Source organism: Mustela lutreola, chromosome 6, assembly GCF_030435805.1.
Source record: "Mustela lutreola isolate mMusLut2 chromosome 6, mMusLut2.pri, whole genome shotgun sequence".
NCBI classification, from domain to species: domain Eukaryota; kingdom Metazoa; phylum Chordata; class Mammalia; order Carnivora; family Mustelidae; genus Mustela; species Mustela lutreola.
In genome coordinates this window covers 20,395,180-20,418,012 of record NC_081295.1, presented here as the reverse complement: position 1 = coordinate 20,418,012, position 22,833 = coordinate 20,395,180, and the positions used below count along the sequence as shown (strand labels likewise).

At 45.5% G+C, this 22,833-nt stretch overlaps 1 long non-coding RNA gene across 1 annotated transcript in view; it reads left to right on the top strand.

The window, feature by feature from the left end:
• LOC131833492 (uncharacterized) overlaps positions 1 to 5,813 on the top strand; it is a 30,974-nt gene extending 25,161 nt beyond the window's left edge. The window contains exon 4 of the long non-coding RNA XR_009354491.1: positions 4,880 to 5,813. This is a non-coding gene — a long non-coding RNA (uncharacterized LOC131833492). The remainder of the gene's footprint in view (positions 1 to 4,879) is intronic.
• The last annotated feature ends 17,020 nt before the right edge of the window (positions 5,814 to 22,833 follow it).

Here is a 22,833-nt window from a genome sequence, read left to right as displayed (position 1 = left end):
GCAGAAACTGATGAAAATCTAGGATCATTTTGCTTTAATGGCTCAGTATTAGAAACAACAAAATGATATAAAACATTCTTCCCTGCAAGGTCACATGTGGCCATGTGAGATCCTTAGCTCTGTGCCTTGCATGGGGGAAGGGGCTCAGTTAAGTCTCTAGTGGATACAAGAGCACCCCAGCACCCATCCCTCTCTTAGTGAACTCTCGAATCCTTTTATGTATCCATGCTATACACAGAAGTGAAAGTATGAAACCTTTTATGTATCCATGCTATACGCAGAAGTGAAAGTATGAAATGTCACAACCCAGCAATGAGTTGCAAATTAGGACTCGCTATGCCAGAATTTTTGACAATTACTCCTGTCACTGCTGCATGGAAAAGGCGAGAGTTTTGACCATTAGAAGAACCTCGTTGGTCTTCTGTGCCAGGTATCACCTCCAAGCACCCCTCCAAATATCAACTAATTTAATCCTCATCACAACTCCACGAGATAGGGACCATGACTAACCTCATTAAAAGAAAAAAATGGAAGCGAGGCACAATAATTGATTTGTGAAGGTCACTGTATTAAGTTTTCCAGGGCTACTATGACAAAGTACTAGAAACTGGCGGTTCACCTAACAGAAACGTATTGTCTCCTAGTTCCGGAGACCAGAAATCTGAGTGCAAGATATCATCAGGGCCATGCTCACTCTCAACGCACTGTGGAAGGGTCCGTTCCAGAACGGACTAGGTAATGAGCCCTAGGTAATGAGCCCACCCTACACTAGTGGGACCTTACTGTAACTTAACTAATTGCATCTGCCAACAGCCTTTTTTCCGAATAAGGTCCCATTCTGAAGTATAAGGGAATTAGGACTCCAACACAGAAATCTTGGAAGGACATCATAACGATCATCCACCAGTGAGTAAGTGGCAGAGCTGGGACTTGAACCCTGTTCTATGCTGTTGGCACCACAATGGGCTATGCCCTATGCATGGACGGAGTAGAATGAACATGGTGGGCCACCAGATACTTGACTCCGGTACTTGCATTTATTGCCATCACACAGTGCTTGGGGTATCTGCTCTCATTTTCTGCCTTCATGGGAAAAAACATAGGACTGGACCAGACGTTTCATAATTTTAATGGATTTTATGTGTTATCGACTGTTCTATTGAATTTTTGACCGTTTTGGTGGTTCCCCACTGGGATTTTAGAATGTGAGAATGGGATGATATTGAGTAAAGGTTGGGGGTAGGTGGGCTGATTCCCCTTACTCTGCGACTAGCCTGAAAGCTAATGATTTATTTTTGCATTAGTGAATCAGTAAATAATTACTGAGCTCTCTGAATTTGTGGGGCCATGTGCTGGGCACAGGAATAACCTATGACCGTGTCAGACATAAGGCCCATCTGCTCAGAGCTCACAGTCTTGTAGCAGGTGGGCAGTTACGATGGGCGCTGTGAAGAGGGGCGCTGCAGGCCATGGAGGTCCAAGATCAAAAACCATGCGAGGAAGGCAGTGGTGAAGAGGCAACTTTTATATTGATGAACACCAAATACAAGTATGGACAGTTCTGAATATATTTTCATATTTAAGACAAAAAACAATAGTGTGGAGACACATGTATAGGATTTAGATTGTTTTCCTATTAACCAGTGATGAGGAGAACTGAGAGGGGCTGGAGCAAGGAGAAATCCAAATAGCAGCTTTTCTGTGCCCCTTCACTGAGATTTTTGATGTCATGCCTTTCACTCCCCTACCCCTACATGACCTACATGATAGCTGGTGTCAAGATCAAGGTGGAAAACAAGCCACTGGACAGTTAATAGTAACACGGGTAGTGTCAGGAGTCTCACTTCTGCTCAAGGTAGGACCCATTTTTATCTCAGTCCCCCAACACCAGAAATGGCCCTTTCCAACACACTCTTCTCTTCCCCCATTTTACTAAAGGGCACAATGGTGCAGAGCACTGGTGGCCCTAGAGGACACACCCAGGACGGCTCTCAGGGCAGTGTGTGTGTGTGTGTGTGTGTGTGTGTGTGTGTGTGTGTGAGAAGCCAGTCCCCAAGGCACAGGGGAAGACCCAGCTGGCAGCCAGCCTGGTGCAGTGTGTGGGACAGAAGCAGCAGCAACTTGGCCTGGCAAGAAGCCAAATCAGGTACCAGCCCTCAGAGGAGGCGTCGTCTGGACAGGGTGACACTAGAAGGAGAGAAATCTGATCATGCCAGATCACAAATCAACACACTGGTTTTCACTAGTTCTTGAATGAGAAAGAGGTGGAATGGTGTCTCAGGTCCCAAGGCATGTCCTCATCTGGGGTTGCCTATTTAGTGATTTCTAAGTGAACTGTGTGGCCGTGTGCATCTAGTTCCCATTCCAGTGTATTGGTCAGTCTTTTCTCAGCAAACACTTTTGGTATGTTCCTAAAATCCTTGATTAAAGGGCCCTCTTGGGGGTCACTTTTGAGGGTTGTCTGGAGGGAGTAGACCCCACTTAATAAATCAAATCTCTTCTATGGCCAGAGCAGGAAAACTCAAAAAGCTACATTCCCTCCAGAATGGAGCTTAAACAAGGCTCATTTCAGTCTGAGTGTGTTAAACCTTACACCCTGATTACACAGCAGGGACTGTGTCTTGATTTTTACTTCCCACAGTGCCAAATATTGTGCATAGTAGGCATTAAATAAATACAAATATACAAAAGATATATGTTGAATTCTACTACACATTCTGATATTATCAGTAAATCCTGAACATTTTAGGCAGGGGTTTTCAGACACCCTGTTCCATCTAGCTTTCAATGGGCCACCAAGACCTAAGAAGCTTTGAACCTCTAATCCTGCCGTGCATATGTACTTGGCCATTAATGTGCCAGCAGTTGACTCTACCAAAGTCTCCAGTGATGAACCATTACCCCCGATGATGTTGAATGATTGCCTCCAGAATAGCAGGAGCACTGCTGTTACTGTTGGTTTGTCGGGAGTGAGTTGAGATAGTTCCTGCTGAATGTGGAAGAGGGCAGATTCCAAAAGAGCCTCTCATGGAAAAATCTCTACCTTCCAACAGGTTTTTGAACAGTTCTCTCACCTTGAGAGGCAAGATATTTGATATCAAGTGTACATAACCCCAGTTAAAGGACATAGCCATTGGGCAAGGTGTGGATTTTAATTCTTCATGTAGAGGTCAGAGGACCACCCCCCTCCTCTTGGGAGTTTTTGGCGTCGTGAGTCTGGTTTGTGAATTGCCGGGAGGTAGGGTGATTATTGTCCTCCAAAAGGCAAAGTCAGAAGAGCCTGGATTCAGGCTGCCTTTACTGCTCCTTCCCTCCTCCATTCCACTCAGCTCTCAGAACTCACATTAACAAAGTGTGGGCTTGTGAGGTCGATGACTCTGGGATGTCCACCTAGGTACTCAAGTCAATAAAACTTGGACAGAGTAATGGGTTTGGAGTTTAAACTCAGTAAATAGATCTAAGAGTCTCTACTGGAAACTCCTTCCTTTATATTGGCCAAAGGAATTACAACCCAACTGATACAGCTAAGTGTGCGCTCCACAGAAGCCGCAGGCTTAGCCAGAGTTAAATGATGGTTCGATCAGGTAGCATGAAGAATATACAAAAGTGTAGGGTTTTCGTGGAAAGGCCCAGCTTGAATATCTCACTGTGAGAGGACTCCTGAAGATAAGCCTTGCTGTTTGGCTGCTCTGACTCCCCACGTCCCTCAGGGACGAACTCCTGAAGTACTCATGGCAGATTTCTTGTTCATGAAGATGATGACCTTGGCCCAATAGGTTTTCTTTTGTTATATGTTCCAAATATGAAAGATTGGGTCAGTACACAAAGTGGCAGTTGCCTTAGGATTGGTATGAGGGTGGGATGCGTGTGGGCCCATGGTTTGTGTACAGAGAGCGCAGGAGGAGGGATAGGGGAGGACTAGAAGATGCCCACAGTTGTTCCATCCCTGAAGCATTCCAACAGGATCTCTGCTGAGGGCTGTTTGGAAGCATTCTCTGTGAACTGGCACACTCTTCCTCTGGAAGACTTCCCAGCTCAAGATTCAGAAACCATCCAATTTACTCCTCACTGTGCAGATTGCTACACATTCTATGTCTCTGACACTGTCAAGATACACAAGATACCCTTGGGCACCCAGGTGGCTCAGTCTGTTAAGCATCTGCCTTTGGTTTAGGTCATGATCTCAGAGTCCTGGGGTCGAGCCCCACATGGGGCTCCCTGCTCAGTGGGGAGCCTGGTTCTCCCTCTACCTCTGCTTCTGCCCCTGCTGTACTCTCTCTCTCTCTGTCAAATAAATAAATAAAATCTTAAAAAAGGGACACAAAATAGGGTTTTAGGGTTAGGAAGCCACAGGGAGCAGAGCACGTAAGACTCCATGATCAGTACTGATTACCTTCTATGGAGTGCCAGTGCAGGGCGCAGCGTGTGTGACTGAACCTGCTCCCCCAGGCTTTCCGTTCTCTCTCCTTGCTTTTCCTGGGGCCCTGCTTGGGTGGCAGGAGAGTCTGGCCATAGACTTCTTCCCTCTCTCACTCATCATTTCTCGGCTATTCTGCTGTTGTAGGGTGCGCCCATCCCGCACCAAGCACTGCTATCTTTCAGCTTCTCCTCTTCTATTTCCAAGTCATCAGATCCGTTCAGGGAGTCAAAAGTCACTGTCTTCAGGAAAAGAGTAGACTCCTACCCTTCTCTAATTTCAGAATAATTCTGCGAGGATATCAGTATGCTCACTTAAGATCATTTCTGCATGCATGCATTCCGTGGATTTGGACACCTACCGTTCCACCAGACTTTAATATCTTCTGACTTAAACTCCTCCCTCTTTAGGCTTCTTGTGATCTGACCCTGCCCTTCCAATCTGATCTTACTTCCCACTCAGGTATAAACTCTTTCACCGTGGACACACAAGGAGATTATCACAAGCATGCTGCTGGAAACCAGCCTTGGCCACATCTGCTGTCTGTGACGTTGTTGGTGCTCACCACACCATACCTCGCCTCAGTGAGCACGCAGCACAGCCTGTCATCCACAGATGAATCAGTCTGTGCAGCCTCAAGTCTCTGAGCACCCACGAGATTGTCAGCAGGGAGTATCTGCAGCTGCCTCGTGCAACAGAAAAGGGAAATGTTGAGAAACAGGAATCTGGGGCAGTTTCTGCTTTGAATTTGGGCCTGAAGCTAATTTAAAAGGCTGCCAGAAATCTGGAACCACTTTGCTGGCTGGAAATTGTTGGTGAAAGTGCAGAAAAGAGTGTTTCCTTTTTCTCGAGGCCAGTTTGTAACATCCTGGAAACGGCCCTTGGATCCCAAAGTCTCTGCTCCCTGTGCGCTGATGTCTTCATTGGGGCCATGTTCTCTTTGTCGGGCTGTCTTCTCCCCCAGATTGAAGTTAACCTCAACCTCATTACCTTCCTTCAAGTCTTGCCTGTTATCCCACCACGCCATCCCCCAGTAACTGGAACAGTGTTGTCAATCTTCTCCTTCATTCTGGCTCCTGGAATTCATTACCAGCCTTTCCCCCTTCCCCAGAGATGACCTGAAGACTCACCAGCATCAAAATGATCTTCCTCCAAAGTGCTTATTAAATGACTCTTTACATGCAGTGCTGAGCTGGGCAAAGCACCAAGTCAGTTCAGGGAGCAAGGTCCATGCTCCTCGGGGTGTTGCCCTTCTGTAAACAACAACATGGATAGAATGCTCAAGACTTTTGGTTTAGGGGAGCTGGCTGGCTCAGTGGAGCGTGCGACTCTTGATCTCAGACTTTTGAGTTCGAGTCCCATGTTGGATATGGAGATTATTTAAAAATAAAATAAAAAAAAGACTCTTGTTTAGTTAATACTTTCTTTTCCCTTTACTCTTTCTTGTGCATTATTTTCCCCTCCCCCCCTTTTTTGTCTGTAAAACGGGAATAGGATCACTTGTCTGTTAGAGCTATTTAGAAGAACAAATGAAATAATTTACCTGAAAGTGCTTTGACAACTATAAAGTCCCATGTGCATGTTTGTCATTATTTCCAGCATCCTGCATAATGCCTGGCATCTTGGTGTTTGGTCATTTTTTTGTTGAAAGAATCAGTGGATGAATGAGTGGAATTAAAAACATAGTCTCTGCACTATGTTCAGAATCAGGAGGGGAAGAGGTTGTACACACATGAAATACCATGAGAACACTACATAGTGTTCTGAGATGCCTCTTCTGGGGTAGCAGCAATTATCTGGAACGTAGCTGAAGCCAACATCCCAGGTCAGCCAGAATCAATGTCCTTAAACAGATACACCAAAGTGTATGTACTTTATTCATTGAGGAGGTCTTCCAACACAATCTATTTACTTTTATGATTTTGTTCCTTCTTCTAACAAACATGTTTCTCTAGGCTCTTAAACTCCTGACAACATTTTGGAGCAACCGGAATGTGGAAACCTTCTGCTAACGGGACTTTATTGTGGGTCCCAGAGCTATCACTGTAATACAGCCTTGTGTCATAATTGATGTTTTAGGGTTGACCATTTGTGATTAAGTAAAATCTACAGTAGATTTAGTATCTTCTGCAATCCTTTAAGTTAAATAGTACATTTTGGAAATGTTAAAAAAGAAAGGAAGTTTACATACTTACATCATTAACTGCAGTGGTCGGAAAGAGGCAGGGTGAGTATGGCATGACCAAGTCGGGGCTGTGGAAGGACACTGTCTAGGTTGGGTGCCTAAGTGCTGAGAAGCAGAGGTCAGTCACAGTGGCTGTCTCTTCTCAGAAGGAGAGGTTGGATCACTAATGGTTGTTTCAACAGGTGACTTACTCTGTGCTCTGCCATGTTCTGTCTTTGTCTGTATTAATACATGAAATTCTTGCAAGAGCTCTCTGAGTCGGCCTTGCTATTGTCACCCTTTTACAGATGGTGGCACTGAGACCCAGAGAAGTTAACCTACCCAAGGTCACACAGCGGTGGAGGTGAGTCTGGTTCCAGACTCCAGGCCACTCATTACTGTGCTAATTGCTTCCCCACGTTTTAAGAGAGGAGAGTACAACTCATAGGTAAGGGAAAACAATAGCAGCAAGGCATTGAGCGGGAATAATGAAAGAAAAGGAAATACTGAAATGGTACGTTAACAATCATGAGATCACGAAGGAGCTGCTGTGAAAAAAATCCATGAAAAAAGTTGTGGCTTGGGGAATTATCTGAATGATGTACTAGGAGAGACCATCATTTGAAAATAGGGTACATCTATATAGCAGGGAAGACTATGATTTCATAAATCTTATTTTGCATGTGGTTGTGTGTGCGTTGGGATCCACCCCCCCCCCCCCGACTGCCCTGTAGATTCTGTGATCTAACAACTCGATCCTCATTGCCTGCTCCAACTTCCAAAAGGAGGAACCCTATCAGACCAGCTGGCTTTGGTTCACTAGGGGCTCCTCAGGCAGGCTGTTTCCTTAGGCCCACGGTGAAGTGCATGAAAGACCACTCAGGCGATAAACAGACATGGCCTGAGCACCTCTTGTGTGAAAGTCTTTGTGCTAAGCTTCTTGGGCTCTGGTCTTTTTGATTTAACAGAAGCACGTCTGATGTAAATTTCAAAATGGCAGAGAGAAAAATTTGTTTTGAAATGGGAGAAAGAAAACAAAGTCCTTTCCCTGTGTGTCTCTGTAGCCTGACAAGCTTCAGTTTAAGGGTTGGCTTTAACTCTGTTTTCATTTCCAGTGGGTATGCTTTGAGTTGGCACACAAACTCAATGTGTGAATGGTGTGGGAGTTGAGAAAGTTGCACTGCTATTTCTCTTCTTAAAATTAACAGTGGAATCCTTCCGAGAGCGGTGTAGGCTCCGGAAGGCGCCGCACACGGCTCTCTAACGGCATCATGAGGGAGTTCTCCCTAATAATAATAAAATAATAAAGAGTAATAAAGTAGTCCTCATTCTTGACAAAATCGATACCCCGCCTCTGCGCCCTCCTTCGAGAGGCAACTGACAGTTGCTCTTCAGACTTCTCCAAGGTCTAGAATTTCACACTGTCAGCGTCACAGCCACACCCTGGTCACGAGCTCCTCAGGTGAGCTTTATGGATGCGTCTGCCTGCTGCCATGAGCTTCCGGGCTGTCGTGAACTCGCTCTGGTCTCCTCACCGATCTACAGTACGCGCATGCGCCACGCACGCGCACTCCCAGGCAAGGTCAGTCTGCAGCGGCTCATGGCTACCTTCAGAGGGAAAAGCTCTCTGCACGAACATGGTCGTCATGGAAGCTTGCTAAAAATGGACCCTCTCAGGCCCCACCCGTACCTCACTGGATCAGAGTCTGCACTTTAACGAGCTCCCCCTCGTGATTCACAGGCACAGTAACTAAGAGAAGCCTCACGGTACACTCTTGAGAGCAGCTCGGAGGGCAGTGCTGATTTCTCTACTAAGTCTCAACCCACCAACCAACTAACCAACTAGTAACACCTCCATTTCTATGGAACACCCGTCATATTTACCATGATAACCAAGGTACGTGATTGGCAGGGCAGAAAGCAGAGTAATAACAAAGTGCTGTCCTTGGGTTTCCCAAGGAAGTCTCCCTCATCATGGTTATAGGGTTAAGGACAACAACTTAGCCCTGGAAAGTAGTAACATGGGAGGCATCCAGCAATTCTGCGGTCCCCATGAATGCAGAAGTTGGAACACAGCTTAGGTTCCTGCAGTTACTACCGTGATGACTTCATTCTGGGTAGTCCGTGCTGACAGTAGGGAAAGTATCTGGTTTTGGTGTTTGACAAAGAAGCAATTGTCAGGGCAGCTGAGGAGGCGTGAAGGTAGGCACTGTGTCCTGTTGCAGCTTAGAACTTCTTCAAGAAATCCATCAACTAGAAGTTTGTAGTTCTATAATGGTTGGATGTAAGGGTGATCTGGCTGCAGCATAGGTCACTCCACTGATAACCAGAGCTGAGCCAGCTCATCTGGCTGGTTAGGTGTTTCTCCCTCTCACTGCTCCAGGTAAATGTGTCCCTCTTGAAGCTGCAAGCTCTTTTGATTGAAGGGGATGAAGTTCCCTCAGAGAAGAGCACCGTTTCTTTAGTCATGCCTTCTAGAACCCTCAAACAAGCTCTCAAGGTCCATCTGTAGAAGAATGTAGGGTAGTCAAACTTCCAAGACTCCAGAAACAACTCATTGTTAGATGGTGCCTATGACATTCTGCTTTACTTTTAAAAAGACATTTAAAAAAGAAAATTGTTATCATGTTCATTTCTCAGGGATATTTCCACTACATATTTAAAGCCTTCTTTTCAAACTCTTGAAGCCATGTTTGACCCTTCACTTCCTGCAATATCCAGCTTGCCTGCAAGGTTATTCATTCTTCATTATTTTTTAATGCTTTTCAATTCACTTCGTCCCCCATCTCACACCCCACCCCTTCCTGTGCTATCACTGTATTCCAAGCTATTCTAGCTTCTGTTTGTAACAGTTATTAGATGATTTTCTTGCTTCCAAAATATTTCCCCAAGTACATCCTGAAAATTTCTTTAGCTTTGCAGAGTTTCCTAAGATGATGTTTATTAGGTCACTTCCCTGCTCCATAGCCACATTGATATTACATCCAAATTTTCCTCCCCCTAAATTCTCACAAAGCTTCTGTGACTTGACCTCATGTCACCTGGGCAAACTTACCATTTATGGTCAAAATATGAATTAAAATTCCCTTCCCAGTAGCATTCTCCCAGAAAAGAGAAAAGTCACTTTATATTGAAGTCTTCATGAAGTTTGTAAAGAGCATCTCTAATGTGGGTGTTTTCTCAACTACTTTATTTGCAACTAAAATCACTCACTGGAGGACACTTATTAGACTAATGTCTGTGCTAGTTTGAGAGGCTTATTGAGGTTACCTGTTAGAATCATTTAAAAAATGCAAGCAAAAAAATTTAGCATGGTTTAGTAACCACATCTGAGTATGACCTCACTCTTAAGATTTTTAAAGTGATAATTTTTTAAAGATTATTTAGAAAAATACAGCAGACAGGAAGAAGTTACTCTGTGGTGATCACAAGTGTGCAACTACAGAAAGAAAGTTAAAAACAACAACTGGCCTAAAGAGATGGAACTGGTAAATCACAGCTTGGCTAAGACATTCGGTAACAACTTGGCACATGGGTTTATGTCAAACCTTTATGTCCAGCACTTTCCATGACAGTAAAGATTATGTGCTCTGTAAATTGCAATGCACAACTTGAAATAGAATTGTTAAGTGGTGACAACGGCATATACAAAGATACATAAGAAGTGTTTCAAAACCTGGGTTATAAAAAGTGAAAATGGAGACAAGCATTTGTACACTGTGTGAGACAAAATTCTAGAACAGCACACACATCAGACACAGATGTGTTGCCCAGGTTTCCTTTAGGGAGTGAGTTGTATCCAAGCTGTCAGGGCCATTGGGCCTCTCCGTGAAGACAGCTTCCCACCCAAGGTCTCACTGTCAGGGAAGCCCACAGCCTGAGACTGATCAACATGGAAAGACAAAGACCCGGCCACTTGGCTTTACCTGGGGTAACTGATAGGCAACATCCTCCTGCCCGCCCCCCCAACTCCTTGAAGGTTGGCAGTATCTTTGTCAAGCCTGTCTCACAACTTAACATCTTCCTGCCCAATTCTGCTTCCCCCACCTTCCTTCCATGAGTGTTAATAAACATTTTGCACCCCAAGCTCCCTCTCAGCATCTGCTTCCAGAGAACTTGCCCTGTGACATTAATAAATATTGCACTAAGATGTTGATTAGTTTGTCTGTATGCTTACAAATTTATACATTCAGGATGTTGATCATAATTTTTTAAAAAATCATGTCATTGGGAAGATGGAGTATCACCTTATGAGCAAGCTATTTGATTTGCATATACTCTGTATTTCCATCACTACCATATTCAGGCCACGCCACTCCCTGTCCTCACATCCATGCCCTGCTCCTTGTATCCACCCCACTGCACTCATCCCTGCTCTTAGGTTCTGCCTCACGCTGTTCTCTCCACTGCAAATGCTCTTTCTTCCACTCTCTTGCACATCCAAATCCTACTCATTCTTTAAGGTCTTAAAGAAAGGGATTATATCGTCCGTGAAGATCTCCTTGCCTTAGTAGCCCTCTCTTACTATTCCTTTATTTTTTAATTAAGTTAGATTCTATTGTGTGTTAACAATATGACTCAGTTAAGTTCAGCTATTCTCTAATTGTTCCTGTGAATTAGATATTCAATTTATACTTCCCAGTACCTGATCTTGCATAGCACATATGGTGGTTACCTTTTTAAATGGCATCTGTTAGCATCCCTGTAGGATTCGTATTGTGTAGAAACATATTCTGGGAGCCACGCCCTGAGAGATAGTAGAGTTGGTGTCAGATCTGAGAGTGCAGCTATGCCTTGATGTCACAGTGATGGACTCTCCTGGGAGATGAGCTGATGACAGCTATTCCCAAATCCAAGGTGGGGAACATGGCCTCCCAGGCAGGTGGAGTAGAGCGTCATCGCAAGCACAGGATGCCAGGAGAAGGAGCAGGGAGAGGGAGAGCCTGCAGTCAATCCCAATGACTCATGGGTAAAGGTTTGCTTTGGGCAGCCAGTCTCAACTCTGGTTACATGTTAGAATCACCTGGGGAAGCTTTAAAGTCTTGGCACCTGGATCTCACCTTGTAGATGCTAATGTCATTGGTCTGAGGTGGTCCTATGATATTCAAAAGTTCTCCCAGTAATTTCTTTTGGCCTTTTTAAAAAAAGTTTATTCTAAAAAATTTTTCTTTTTTTAAAAATTACCAAATGTAGTAGATATACCCATATCAAAAAGATATATCCACATCCTTTTTTAAAAAAAAAAATTAACATATAATGTGTTATTTGCTTCAGGGGTACAGGTCTGTGATTCATCAGTCTTAACACAATTTACAGCACTCCCCACAGCACATGCCCTCCCAATGTTCATCCCTACCCCCCTCCACTCCTCCAGCAACCCTCACTTTGTTTCCCGAGATTAAGAGTCTCTTATGGTTTGTCTCCCTCTTTGGTTTCGTCTTGTTTCATTGTTCCCTCCCTTCCCCTATAATCCTCTGTCTTGTTTCTCAAATTCCTTATATCAGTGAGATCACATAATAATTGTCTTTCTCTGATTAATTCACAGTGATTCTAATTGCAGCCCAAGTTGAGATTTCTCCAAAACCACAGCTTTAGGGAAATGGGAATGAGAACATTTAAAATGCTTTTTTCTTCTATGCTCCGGGTTTCCTTTATTGAGTATATCTGCTGTACCTGAAATTGCTCTGGGAAACTGTCAGCCACTGCTCTGTAAACTTCTGTCTGTGTAGCTTGCTTTGGAGCCCAAGCCTCCTACTCCCACTGGGGTCTGAGGACCACCAGCACTGACGCCACCCCAGAGCTGGTAAGAAAAGGAATATTTCAGGCTCCATCCCGATTCTGAGTCATGATCCCCACACTACTTGTATTTGTTTGAGAAGCACTAGACTAGATAGAGTTGTCCCGCGAAAAGCAGCTTCTCACCTGTGATCCAAACCAACCAACCAAGCAAGCGAACAAACTGTATGACCCAGACTGTCAGCCTGTGGCTATGTCTAGATTAATCTTCAGGTCAAAGCACATCTCTCCTGGTCAGCAGTCACCATGGCCTCCTATACCTCACTTCTGGGATCCTGGTGGATGGCTGCTATCTCTTGAGGGAAAGCCTTGGGTCCCTAGACTGAATCTTTCAAAGACCATTTGGTCCAAGTTTTAAGTTAGGCAACCTGGAATTCATGAAAACCTGTCTAGCTGTGTTCCCCTGTTGTGGTCAAAGCAGATAGAAAACAGAAATGTAATTTTATTTATATAGATAACAAATTATGTCAGTAACAGTTCTTTTCTTCCTTTGTTTTGGATGAAATAAAGAATGGGGGAAAATCAGAAATGTAGTCCCCAAGAGATTAGCCAAATCATCCAAATGGATGTGAGCGGGCTGCAGAACAGACTTACTCTGGGTGTTCCTGGATAACTAAACTGGTTGAAGGAAGAGAGAGGGGTGAACTAGAACCCTTGAACGCCAGTGAGGAACTCTTCTTCCTGCACAGGCATGTTAGCACAGCCACCGCCATGTACGACCGCGACTTGGCCCATCACTGAGTGCCTTACAGCTTGAGTCAAAGCCTCCCATTGCGTGTGCTCGTGACCTTAACAGAAGGACTTGATTGTAAATTTTCCTCACAATGAAAAACAAACAGACCAAAAGAGCCTCATATTTTTGCAATGAGTAGATGTTCTGGATTATCAGCCCTGTTCTTTCTCTCTCCATTACCAAGCTCATGGAAGGTCTGTCGTTCCAGGGCAAACCCAAGTAGCTGACTATTCACTTTCCTCTGGTAGACTGCTTGTGTGCGAGTTCATTAGCTCCCTTATTCATCTGTTCAACAAACATTTATTGGCTGCTTTTCTCTAGGAATCGTGCCGGGGAGTGGGGATACATGCCCCTGTCTACCTAAAGGTTGGAGAAGAACACATTGTGGATACATTGTCAAGCTAGACTTTTTCTGAAAGAACATTACATGGAAGGTGAAACTATGCTGCATCACCGATAGAGAATACTAATTTATTAATATAAATGATAAGATTGCTGTTAGAGATGTGCTGGCACATATGCTTGAAATAGAAGATGAAAATTAGATATTTGTATAAATTCAGTCCTTCTGAAGACAGCTTATTTTCTTCTCTTCAGAATAAGACACCAGCCCCAAATCTGATACTGGTAACTTTGAAAGCAGTGTGGCATGCCTGGTACCTGCATGGTTCTTCTGCTTTCTTCCATCATGGTCTGAGCTACGGCATAATGATCGGGCCAGATGTGGCCAAGTGGCAGTCCGAGCACCACAGGATTGCACGAGAATCACTAGAAATGTGACCGCCTTGGGGATTGGAATAATAGTAATGTCAGTGGTGACGTAGCAAGGTCGAAGGAGCAGGCTGTGTTCGTTTTTGCTCAACTAATTATTTAAGGGGGTAAAAGGGAAAGACAGGGTTCCTGATTACACATCAAAGCCACTGGTCCCCCCACCTCGCCCGGCTAGTTTATGCAGAGAAAGAATTCAGTGGCAACATACTGGGTAGCTCACAGAATCCCCAGGAAGGCTGCAGAACTAGTCCCGGAAAATGAGAGTCTGGGCAGGGGGAGCCTGTCTATGAGGGTCACATGGCAGGAGCGACCTGGTCAGCCCATTGCCATTGGTGCTGCCCTCTCCACAGAAGGGCTTTGGGCATCATTACAGCCATCACCATGGCAACCAGCAGTCGTACCTGCGCTCTTTCCAAAGTTCCAATCGGGAGTCTTCAATCAGCCCGGCCCAGGTCACACATCCACGTGGTAGCTGCCAATGGATGAAGAAAAACATTGTTTGGCAACTTCTGGGCACCTGTAGTAAGAAGTGGGGCCCCTGTCTCCCACTGAGAGGCATATTCTGGAAGGTCTATTCCCAAATAAGAAAGGTGTGTGGGTTTTGGGCCACCAAAAGTATGGCGTATGTCGATTAAAGGTTGTGAGGTTGCGTCCATCTGAGCTCTCCTCTTCCATGCCCCTCACCTGTGGTCAGAGTCTGCGGGAGGTGAGGTGCCCCTGGCTTGCTTCCGAGGGAAGAAAACAAGCTGGAGTTCCAAACAAATCGCAGACGAGTCGCATCTCTGCTGGATACAGTTACCAGAAACCCAACCCAAATTAGCTGAAACCAAACAGAAACACTCTTTTAAGAATATGAGGGAGGAGTGTGTCTCATGGAGCGCAGGGGTGACAATTGCTAAGATTTTGGCAAATGCCACAGATCTGGCAGTTTGAATGCTGGCGGTAATATTATTATAATTAAAAGTAATATTAATTACTATTAATAATAGTTATTAGTACTGCCACCAATATTATTATAATTAATAGTAATATTTGTGAAGCACTTATCATGGGCTCGCAGTTATTTTTTATAACAACTCTATGAGTTCTGAATGAAAATGACTCACATTTTACAGAGAAGGAAGCCTGGAGAAGTTAGGGCATGTGACCAATGCCACGTAGTTGTCACTGTGAGAACAGGTGCAGACCTGTGTCTGCGGTCCTCACCATGCTGTGTTCTCCGGCCTCGGAACTGACAGGAGTCTTCTGCCCTGCACTCTGCAGACCCCAGGTTTCACACCTGCTGTCCATCAGCCCCAGAGAGATCACACCTTCCTATGTCCTACGGCCAGTCTCCCAAGAAAACAACTGTGATTGGCCAGCTTGATTAGTGTCGCTGTAAGGGGCTTTGCCATAACTAAGTAAGTGGGGTGTGCAACGTGAGGGTGTGGGGCTCTAGGGGGAAGCCAAATGCCCCCCAGAAAATAGGGGTTGTTGGCAGCCAAATAATTGTTAATTACAAATTTCAATGTTGCCTTTTATGGGACTTTTCATTTTGCCATAGTCTCTAGACATAAATTTCATTTTCTTTTTTTTTTTTTTTTTTTTTTTTTTTAAAGATTTATTTTATTTTTATTTTATTTGACAGAGAGAGATCACAGGTAGGTAGAGAGGCTGGCAGAGAGAGAGAGAGGGAAGCAGGCTCCCCGCTGAGCAGAGAGCCCGATGCGGGACTCGATCCCAGGACTCTGAGATCATGACCTGAGCCGAAGGCAGCGGCTTAACCCACTGAGCCACCCAGGCGCCCCATAAATTTCATTTTCAAAAGCAATGACTAACTCCTTCCATGTATCTGGGAACATCTATGTCTCTGCTTGCTTGTACAGAACTACTTTCCTCTTTTATTGTTTTCATTAGAAAACCCAAGTTTTCTTATTTCATGCTGTGCTTGATTTTTTGGTAAGTTACCTTAGAAACCTTATGGAAGTGGGTGAGGCATAAATCATACATTAAAAGAGAAACCAGACTATCTGGTTGTGCTGTCCAACAGGGTAGCCTTTAGCCACATCTGACTATTCAAATTTAAGTTAAACTAATTAAAATTAAATAAAATATTAAATTCTGTTTCTCTGTCGCATGAGCCATATTTTAAATGCTCATAGAAAGCACAATATAGCACTATGGTATAGAATATTCCCTTATTGCAGAACGTTCTAGTGGACAGTGTTGCTGCAGAGGTTTCTAACAATGGCATGGATGGTCTTTTGAAATAATGAGCTCCCTAATGAAAGGCGCTTGCTAACCTGGGGTAAGCCCCCCCTCCCCAGTTCCCAGGAGCTGTGAGTTCCAGTTCTCTTTCCCTCTGCTATGCTTCCTCTTGATTAATTCCTGATTTGCTTCCATATTCATTTTCTCAGAGCTGACATTTGCGTCACATAAACTTGAGTTATTTCTTTTCTTTAGCAGAAAAGGTGTGCAACTGTAATAGAAAGTTCTTGGGCTGGAGGGATATTTGTTGCTGATACTGAAAATTTAATACACTTGCTTAATTACAGTTGGGACTGAAGGAATGTACGAGCTGGAAATGCTGGTTAACAAAATGAAATGTTTAGATGTGGAAATTCTTCAAGAGCCCAATAACAGAGTCCCCATGTTCTGCGTGGTGAGGAAGTTTCCATCCTCTTTTTAGAACTGTCCAGAAAAGATAAATTATTCTTGGTTGAAATGGCTCTCAATCTTTAACATTACTTTGTCCCCATTAGAACAAAATTTATTTCCATACAGTGCCCATCCACAAACTCTATTTCTACCACCTATTGGTTCCTTTAAATCCTGTCTGAAAAGGTTTACAGCTGGTACTCTTTATAGTAAATTCTGCCCTAGAGTGGGAAGGGAAAGAGGCATGGCTTTGGAGGCAACTGGACTTTGAGGTAGAGACACCCCTCCAAGATGAGTCAGAGGTCTTGTGAGAGTGGGAGCTCTTCTCCACTCCTTGACTGTGTGCTGCAGAGGTGGTAGGAAGGACATCCCTAGGGATGACCCGAGCCAGAGAGAGTGGACCCCAGATGCAGGACCTTCCAGGTCACTGATGATTCTCATACCTTGAGAGTGGGACAGTAACAGAGGACTTCAGATCCAAAGGAACACAGACGCTGGAACAGCGTGGTCTGTGGGTTGCAAGAAGTACCCTTACAAAAATCAGGACAGAGCGGGCACCGGATAATGATTATGATTCAGTTGTCCATCATCTCTGTGGAAAGAGGACTTGGAGTCATATTCGACTTGAGTTATAGGAGGCTGAAAATATATGCTATTGATCGTGCACCTGAATTTCAGAACTAAAACTCTTGTTTGCTGTACTTGAATCTACTGAGTTTGGAAATAAAATCTGAGGGTCCGGTACGGGCAGTGTACATGCAACTGACACAGGACCCAGATGGCTTTCTAGCAACCAGCAGCCAGGACTGGAGAGTTGCTTTCCATACTCTGAAATACTGACATGAGACTCAGTGTTTTGTGGCTGAGTTTCATCTGCTGACAACCTCGCCGGGGCTAAGAGTGAGCTCAGTTTTGTTCTGCCAGATCTTAAGTTAGGATAGCATGCGATTTAGCAATTGGTGCAATCATATTACATGTGGATTTGGCTAAGTGATAGGTTGGTATGTATATTTATTGGTCTTTGGAAAAATGATTATTATTTTTCTGAGTTCAAGTGGAAGCTCTCATAACTGACCTCCAGGTAACCAATTGGCCAGATTAACTGTTTCCTTTGTGAAACAAACTGATGGTAATGGAACCAATGTTTGTATCCCCTCAAAATTCATATGTTGAAATCCTAACCCCCAGTACGAGGGTATAGGAAATGGGTCTTTGGGAAGTTACTAGGTCATGAGCCCTCATGAATAGTATGACTTCCTTGAAAAAAGAGACCCCAGAGAGTGCGCCCCTCCATCGTGCGAGTACACAGTGAGAAGGCAACCGTCTATGAACCAGGAAAGTGTCCTCACCAAACACAACCATGCTGCCACCCCAAACTGGCGGTTCCCAGCCTCCACAACTATGACAAAGAAATTTCTGTGGCTTAGTAGCCATTCACTTTGGTATTCCATGATAGCAGCCTAAGCTAGACACTACTACTACCTGTAGCCCACAGAGGGCTAGAGGCTGCTGTGATAGGAGGATGCTCAGGAGGATGCTCTACCGTAGGTTCGCTGTGTGTGTTTGCTTCTTTCCTAACTATTTGACTGTATTCCAATAATTACACACTTTGACTATGTATTATTAAAGCCTGTAATACAAGAGTACCTCAAGAGAGGGATGTGTTACCAATGAAAATTAAGCTACTGCTCTAGAAAGATTCAACGAAGGGAAGCTGTTTAAAAAGTGTTGTTGAATTATATTTGATGGCTCTCAGTACAGTATCTAGAAGGATTACTGATTCAAGATGCTTTGAACTGTCTTTGAACTCTCATTTCGCTAAGGTAACCCAAATGATAGAACATAGAGGATCCATTATGTGTGTGGTTCACAAAGAAAGGGGACAAGACAGCCCTCTTACCAGCAAATCCATATTCAAAGGCAGGCGTTGGCCAAACAAAAGGATTGGTGAGTGAATACACATTTTAAGATTCCTGTTGGAACACAGTGTTTGCTGTATATTATGTGTCATTTGGGTGTGTGATCCCCTTTTTTATGCGAATGCATTACCGCCCTCTACTGGTCAGAAGGGAGAGATGCCGCCCATGGCTTGCGTGGAAGCCCCACCCACTGTCTAGTTTCAGAGCATCTATTTTCATATAGAAGTGCAGGTTTCCGGTTAAAATGCCGGCTGACAATGTAGTCGTGGTTACATCAGTATAATGCTATTGTTTTACGTCGAAAGTATTTTCACCTATTTATATAAGAACGTTTTGTAACTGGGTGATGAACCCCTTCACCCCACCCCCACGCAATTTTATTGCCTTTTAATTACACTCGGTAATATTTTAAAATAGATATTGATTTCAGAAGCAGTGGCTTTCAGCAAGGTACAGCTGTGTTCTTTGGTGCCGCTAGGCACAATGACATTGCGAAATAGAAATGATTTTGACCAAAGAAAGGTCCGATCGTCCTATGCATGGAAACAATAACGTGTGCACTCGAGAACTCCCTCCTCACACAACATAGGATTTTCTGCAGGAAGGAAGAGCTTCTCGAAGGGAAGTCGGCGGTGCCGCAGCCCTGGCGCGATGGCGGCGGGCTCCTCCCACCTCTGCCGCAGCGTCACCATCAATAATGCAGGGCTCTGCGGCAGAGCCGCGCCTTCTTTATCCCCCGCGCCCGCAGCGCCCGCGGGAGGTTGCTACGTTAGCCCGCTGCGCCATCTAGAGGCCGTCTGTTCTCATCGCAGGCTGGCCCCGGAGAAGCAGAAACTGCCCTCTCTAGATGGTGCATGGAGCCGCACTTGGCCTCCAAGAGAGCACCTAATTTTATTATCTTGTTTTATTTTTTAAAGATTATTTATTTATTTGACAGAGACACAGTGAGAGAGGGTACACAAGTAGGGGGAGCAGGGCACAAGCGGGAGGGAGCAGGAGTGGGAAAAGCAGGCTCTCTGCTGAGCAGGCAGCCCGGTGTGGGGCTCGATCCTAAGACCTTGGGATGATGACCTGAGCCAAAGGCAGCCGCCTCCCGACTGAGCCATCCAGGCACCCTAGTGGATCTAATTGTAAAAGGCATAGGAAAAGTAAATGCGGTGCTTATTCATTTGCTTGTAAGAGGAACCATTTTAAGGCTAAAAATGCCAAGTGCCAATCACGTAAACTAAATAAGGATTACCAAGCATCTGCCGGTCAGTTTGTACCAGGGCTATGCCGCCGAGTCCCATCAGTCTCCAGTGTCATCTGACATAGCCTAGGAGGGGAAATCCATATGAATCTGGAAGGACAAGCGAAGGCAGGAGGCTGGGGGGGACCCACAGCGCAGTAGTTCTATGCTGCTGGAGCACAGGGGTTAGGAGGGGAGAAGCCCCTTTGGGAGCTTGCCGGTCACAGAGGGCCTCCTGTGTTACCCAGGAGCTGGATTTCAACCTGTATGCATGGGGAGTGAAAGAAAGGGGTTGTTGTTGTTGTTGCTTTTAAATATTTTATTCTTCAGTAACCTCCATGCCCATTGCAGGGCCTAAACCCTGAGATCAGGAGTCCCATGCCCCACCGACTGAGCCAGCCAGGCACCCCAAAGAAAGGTTTTGAGTAGAAGTGTAACGTGGTCACGTTTGTGTTTAAGGAGGTAAATCTGGCAGCAACATGTGGGGGGGGGGGGGGATGGGAGGGGCTAAGAAGGCCAAAGGTGGGGCTGGGGGAACACTGTCCGAGGTCAGGGAGCTCCTAAGTAGCAGAGCTTGGATGTGAACTGGGGTCTTCCCGCTCCAAGTCTAGCCCGTCCATCAACCTGCTAAGGGGCCTGACCTTCTAACTGGATTACAGCGCACACACAGAGGCATTTTTCAGCTGAGGAATGACACACCACATTATGCATGTTGCTCCTTGTCTGAAAGATGAGCTCCACTCACATTCGGAACTGCAGAAAGTGACCCACGTCCCCGCCCTCTCTCCCTTCCTACTTCTCCGGTGGCTGGTGTGCTCAGTGCGTGCCTGGCGTGCTCAGTGCGCGCCTCTCGATGAACTCCGCTCTCTTTCCCACACAGTACCCCCCCCCCCCCACCTTCCCGCCCCGCAAACAAGACTAACAGGACCAAGAGATAAAGTGCATTACATCTCTCTGGGGTATTTGGCCTTGTGTTCCCTGGGTCACAGCATGACTTTTTGGTGCTCTGGGAACGAGGCTTGGGCACCTGCTGCTTTTCAAAAAGACGCTGCTGCGAGGCCCACGCAGACGGCAGGGCCTGGGGCTTTTGTGGTTGTCAGGGGCTGCTGGGTCTTGGATCTGGTTCACGAAAAGCAGATGGGAGGAGACATCGGCCGCGTCTTAGCACAGGGTTAGCCCCTCGGAGAACACGCAGGTGTTGGTAGACCGGGCTCACGAGGGTGAGCAGAGGTAGCAGAGAGAATGCACCTGCTCGCTCAGGCCCTAGCACAAAAATCAAGGTGGGACCTTGAGGCAAGAGCTTTGCAAAAAGATTGAGTGGCGGTTAAGGTGAGGACATACAGGAAAAAGGTGAGAAGTGCAATAATTAGCAATAGAAAAAAAAAATTAAAAACGCAGTGGATAAATGCATGCGAAAGGATAGTTGTGCTTAGCTATGGCAGAGTGTGATTTTTAAAAGAAGTCCTTTATATAACCAACAAGTTTTTATTGAACACCTGTCACATGTGTGTCCTTCGGCGCTATTATGCCTGCATTGTCAACCTGGCTGGAAAACTTGCTGAATTACTAGAGATCTAGCTGCTGGCCCTGCCAGGAGAGAGCACAGAGCCAGGGGAGGTCCTACAGAGGTCCTGGCTTTGGTTTCGGTTCTGGAGCCTGTGAATCTTCAATGAAGAGAACACATCTAAGGAGAAAAGCAATTCTGTGAGACTTCGAGTATTTGTAGCAAGTATGAGTGACTCTGCAAATCAAGCAGTGGCGCGTAGGAATTGGCCGCTTTCTTCATTTTCTTCAAATTCAAATTAAAAATTTATTGAATTTAATTAGCTGTTTAAACTTTAATTAAAATTACAATTAAACCTGGCTCTGAAACCCTCTCCCATCTCCATCTGGAGAGAAATTTGTTCTAAGCTCTCACCAGTGCGTTCCTCCCTGCCTCTGACAACAGCCCGGACACAACCACCACCACCACCAGGAGGCTGGGCTGGGGCTCAAAAAAGAGGCCAGGCTTTCGGTCTTCACTTTCTGAGTTTCCTGCCCACACTCTGACGCTCTTTGCCGGTGAGGGTAATAGAGGCTTTGCATGTGCCCAGAAGTCTGCAGGGAGCTTGCCCATGCAGAGCCCTGACATAGGTAGGGTCAGTCTCCAGAAAGGACCGTGGAACACCAAGTCCCTCTGGGCTGTCATTAGATGGTCCGAGGATCCAGACCTCAATCACTCCATGGGCTTCACTTGCTTCCTTTTCTTCTCAGCAGCCTCATGTTCTCTCCCTTCTCTCCTCTCTCAGCCTCCTCTCTTCAGTGAGGTCGAGCCTCCCCAAAAGACAAGAGAAAGGTGTGCCTGGGTGACTCAGTCAGTTAAGCACCTGCCTTCAGCTAAGGTCATGATCCCAGGGTCCTAGGATCCAGCTGCATCCAGCTCTGCATTGAGTGCCCACCCTCTCACTGTGCCTCCAGTTGCGCTAGGGAGTCTGCTTTTCCCCCTCCTTCTGCCACTCCCCCTGCTTGTGCTCTTTCAGCTTGTTAAATAAATAAAATCTTAAAAAAAAAAAAAAAAAGATGAGATAAAGCATTCCAGTGGCTTCTATTTTCTGCTTGGAAGATGGATCAGAGAGAAATATAAAAGTCCTCACTAACTTCTTGAGGTTAAAAAATGTTGAGAAGTCAATGCAAAGTACTATCTCAATAAACCATCCTGCTACAGATGATCACGGAACGTATAGGCCAGGCAGAGAGGTCGCCGAGCGGAGGGAGTAAATGTCTGGAATCTCTGTTTTGCTTTGTGCTTCCTCTGTGGCCCTGTCTTGTGGTTACCTCATAAGTGAAGATCCACCCAGTCTGCAGGCGGGCCTTGGGAATCCGCCCGGTCAATATTTACACAGCACTGGGCACACTGGAAAGCCCCCTGGGCATGCCTAGTTAGCGGTTGGTAGTACATCTCTAGCTCCACCGATGCAAGCGCAGGCCCTCCCTCAAAGCACACTTTCAGTGTGTTCTCCACCAGCAAGGTCTCCCTCCCACAGCCAGTAAAGAGGAGAAAAGAAGGTGTGGGTTTGGATCTTTGCCTGCCTAGGTGGCTGGTCCACCCGAGAGAAGGGAATGTTCTAGCCATGAAGATGTGCCCTATGACAGGATTCCAGGCACCTTACGGGAAGGGCAGTGGGCTGT